This window comes from Aegilops tauschii, chromosome 6, assembly GCF_002575655.3.
Source record: "Aegilops tauschii subsp. strangulata cultivar AL8/78 chromosome 6, Aet v6.0, whole genome shotgun sequence".
Classification (NCBI taxonomy): domain Eukaryota; kingdom Viridiplantae; phylum Streptophyta; class Magnoliopsida; order Poales; family Poaceae; genus Aegilops; species Aegilops tauschii.
Window position 1 is genome coordinate 24,403,510 of NC_053040.3, and position 4,818 is coordinate 24,408,327.

Here is a 4,818-nt window from a genome sequence, read left to right on the forward strand (position 1 = left end):
CCCCAAACCATCGAGGAGCACCACGAATACCTAATTCCACCGCCACAACCTTCTGTACCCATGAGATCCCATCTTGGGGCCTTTTCCGGCGTCCTGCCGGAGGGGGCATTGATCACGGAGGGCTCATACATCAACACCATAGCCTCTCCAATGATGTGTGAGTAGTTTACCTCAGACCTTTGGGTCCATAGTTATTAGCTAGATGGCTTCTTCTCTCTCTTTGGATCTCAATACAAAGTTCTCCTCGATTCTCTTGGAGATCTATTTGATGTAATCTTCTTTTGCGGTGTGTTTGTCGAGAGCCGATGAATTGTGGGTTTATGATCAAGATTATCTATGAACAATATTTGAATCTTCTCTGAATTCCTTTATGTATGATTGGTTATCTTTGCAAGTCTCTCACAGGGAAATACTTATGCTACTTTGTTGCATCGCCCTTTCCTCTTCAAGGGAAAACCAACGCAGTGCTCAAGAGGTAGCCGAGAGTATTGTAGACATAGAAATTTGCAAAATACATACGGATCTGAATATTGCAAACCCGTTGACTACAATTTCTCTCACAGGCAAAACATGATCATACCTTATTACTCTTGGGTGTTAATCACATAGCGATGTGAACTAGATTATTGACTCTAGTAAACCTTTTGAGTGTTGGTCACATGGCGATGTGAACTATGGGTGTTAATCACATAAAGATGTGAACTATTGGTGTTAAATCACATGGCGATGTGAACTAGATTATTGACTCTAGTGCAAGTGGGAGACTGAAGGAAATATGCCCTAGAGGCAATAATAAAGTTGTTATTTATATTTCGTTATATCATGATAAATGTTTATTATTCATGGTAGAATTATATTAACCGGAAACTTAGTACATGTGTGAATACATAGACAAAACAGAGTGTCCCTAGTATCACTAGTAGAAAAAGGGTCAAATGTTCAGCTCATTAGTCCCGGTTTGTATTTGAGCCGGCACTAATGTGACCATTAGTGCCGGTTCCAACGGCTAGGCAGGCCGCTCTCATTAGTACCAGTTCGTGCGGAACTTTTAGCACCGATTCGTGCCACGAACCGGTACTAAAGAGAGTGGTGGCAGGATGTTGTCAGACTGGGGCCCCTCCAGCACCTTTAGTACCGGTTCTTGCCACGAACCGGTACTAAAGGGCGTCCTATATAAACCCTTCATCCACCCGAGCTCGCTTTGTTTATCCCTTTCCCCTCTCCTCTTTGTTCTTCCCCTCTACCGTCGAGCTCAGCACACATTTTGCCCAAATTTTGTCAAGATTTGAAGGCCCCCATCCATTCAAGTGATCACAAAGGTAAGCAACTTTCTCCTTTCATCTCTCATTGCTAGATTAGCTCTTGCAATGCTTTATATAGTCATTAATTTGTGGGTTTTAGTAATTTGGGAGGAATCATATGTGGTAGTTTATTTTATTTATATGCAATTTGAGCTCAAAATAACTCTTAGTTTGCATATGTAGGTGTGGTTTACTTAGTGCCTTCCCGTCTCCGTCCTAACCACCGTCGATCGTCCGCACCGTCCTATCGCCGGCACCACCTTGTGGTGAGCCTCTTGTTCTAATATTTTTTTATGTAAAAAAACCTTGTTTGTGTGATTTAGATATATAGTTACTTGTATAATTATCTTACTCGTACGTTGTTTGTTATACATAGTGCCATGGTTTTGATATCCGTCCCTGTCGGCCCTCGTCCGTGTTATGATTCGGATGCGGTATATTCTCTTTTAAAACTATTTGTTGCATTTCGTGTTCATGACAAATTATGCCCATCAAGTTGACATAGATATTTTTATCTAGGAGGTATGTGAACCAGAAATTCCAACCGACCCTATTGTCGAGAGGTTAAATTTAGTTGAAAGAGAAAACAAGTATTTGAAAGAAAAATTGAAAACAATTGAGGGGGAGAAGATGGAATTGGAGTTGCATGTTGCCGATGTCATCGATGATCACAAGATCAAGATGGAGAAATGCGCTTGAAGATTAGAAAGATTAGAAAATATGCCATTGATAGTGAGGCTTGGTATCATTATGCTATTGGATCAATTGTTACCTTAGTTGCGATCTTGATCGCATTTGTTGTTGTATTTAAATGCTTCCACACCGACAAATTATGCCTTGTCCATGTGCCGGCTGTAAGAATGATCGGAATTACTCTAAGTTGAAAATCATTCACATCCACCTGTTTGAGTCCGGTTTCATGCCCCACTATAATGTTTGGACCAACCACGGAGAAAGTGGGGTTATGATGGAAGACAATGAAGAAGAAGAGGACGACGACAGCTATCCTGGCCATGGGTTCCCTGAATACGATGGTACAACAATGGGGGAAGAAGCTGAGCCGGCAATGCGGGAAGAAGCTAAAGAAGAGGCATCAGATGAGCCCGCTGATGATCTAGGTCGGGCCATTGCCTATGCAAAGAGAAACTGTGCAAGTGAAAAGGAGAAGAAGAAGTTGCAGCGCATGTTAGAGGATCACAAGAAATTATTGTACCCAAATTGCGAAGCTGACAAGAAAAAGCTGGGCACCACACTGGAATTGCTGCAATGGAAGGCAGAGAATGGTGTATCTCACAAGGGATTTGGAAAGTTGCTGGTATTTGTCGGTGTGGAACGACACCTATGGGATCACAAGAATGCCTACTACGGTTGTCCGGGCGCGGGGTTGCGAGAAGAGCAGGGCTAGTAGACAGCACAAGGATCGTTTACCTAGGTTCGGGCCGCGAGGATGCATAAAACCCTAGTCCTGCTTTGGTGGGTGTATTTCAGAGAGTTCTTGAGCTCTCGAACTAGCTGTGGTGAGTGTGTGGTTCGAAAGAGCCGAATCCTTCTCCAGTATGCCATGGGCCTCCTTTTATAGTCGGAAGGGGCTGCCACAGTGGCACACAGGAGGTGGAAAGGCGTACACTGCCCTGAGCTTCTCGCTCGTATTACAGGACAAGACGCCTTTAATGTGTAGCTTAGGTGTCCCCCTGCTTTATCGGGGATGGGGGCGAGGCCCGTCTCGTCCGTCGCCGCTCCACCTCGCTTTGACACGCGCCTTGGCCAGCGATGCGTGCGGCGCCATGTAGGCAGGCAGGCAGCTGAGGTGGCGCGGTGGTGGAGCCTTCACGAAGATCTGCATGTCGCCACGCAGGCGCTCGATGAGTTGGCCTGGGGGCTGCATGTTGCCACGCGGGTGCCCGCCCAGCTGGTTGGGCTGGCAGCTGCATGTGAACGGCGGTGGAAGCTTGGTTGGCGTGGGCCTGGCGGTGGCCTTGCTGGCGTCCTTGGCGACGGCCTTGCCGGGTGGCCCGGCAAGGGTCTTGCCGTGGCGCGCTGTCGTCCCCGGCAAGGGCCTTGTCGGGGGTCTGGGGGCCTTCCTCGGCAAGGATCTTGCCGAGGATCGTCGTCTTCTAATCCTCATCTGATCTTGAATATGTCTTCACAAAGATCTGCATGCCACCACAGAGGTGCCTTCCTGAGCCCTGGCCCCACGTGGATGATGGCGTTGAGGACCGTGGGCTCAAGGGTGGCTCGCTCTGTTGGTGTGGGGCGAGCTGCCCCGGCAAGGGTCTTACCGGGGGAACCTGCTTTGTCCCTCTGCTCCTTGTGATCTCGGCCTTGGTGTTGCTCTGATTATCTTGGGCTTCGGTCTTACCTTGGCTCACCTCCCCTGTTCTGCTTGGTGCGACCATGGGCGCGGCTCCGACTGCCCGTGCATAGGTAAAGGGGTACAAAAGCGTGCCCCTTTTTTTGTACACCGACAGGAGCCCCCGGGCCTGGGCCACACATAAGCGCGACACGTTGTTGGGCCAGGCCCAAAACGGTGCGCGGGCAGGCGGGCGGTTTTTACTGTGGTAAGACTTTTCGCGTGCTGTGCTTCCCACGACACACGTGCGCGGCGCGGCATGGAGGGGCGTGCGTGACGTGGGCGGCATGCGTGGGGCGGTTTCCACACGCATGCGTCATATCGCAGTAAAGGGGCGGCTCGCGCCTTCCCTGTAAAAAGAGGCAGGCGTGGAGGCGCGTCTCATTTACTGAACGGGGCTGGGTCGCGGTCTTCAAGGCGTCCACTCCCCACGATCACGGGGTGGGGAGATGTCGCTTCACCCGTCCCCTCAGTTCTACACATCCGCCACGCGTCCTTCATGCGCCTGGGGTGGCAAGCGGTGGAGGCGGGAAAATGGGCCGTCGCTGGTTGGGGCAGCGGGTCGGTCCTGATTCCCTGCGCCTCCGGTGGCTTGATTGGCCGAGCGGGGCGGCCGAGCCCCGAACCCGCCCCTTTATAAAGAGGGGGAAGGGGGGATGGCGTCCCGCATTCTTCTGTCATCTATCTCCTCTTGCTTCTGCTTCTTCCTTTCACTCGCCATGGAGAAAGGGAACCCGGGTCCCTCGACGGTGGCGGCGAGGGTCGCCGCTCGACAGCGCGTCCCTCCTTCTCCTGAGCCCGTGGTGGTGGAACCGGCCGCGAGGGGAAGGGGGAGGGGGCGAGGCCGTGGGCGAGGCCGGGGCAGAGGTCATAGTGCTCGGGGAAGAGGAGGACGGGGCGGCGCGCCGGCTTCGCCCCCGCCAATGGTGCCTTTCCCGATGGAAGGCCATGTCGGAGACCAGCCCCGCGAGTTCTTCATTAGGCTGTGTCGGCCTCCGCGTCACCGTCTCCGTCCTCCCGCCCCATTTGCTCGGGAGATGGAGCGTGACCGGCAACAATCCCTCAGATTGTACATGAGGGGTTGTGGGAATGGGGGCACGCGGGTCGACGTCGACTTCCCGGCTCCTCGGGTCATGTACCTCTGTCGCGGATGGAAGACATTCGCTC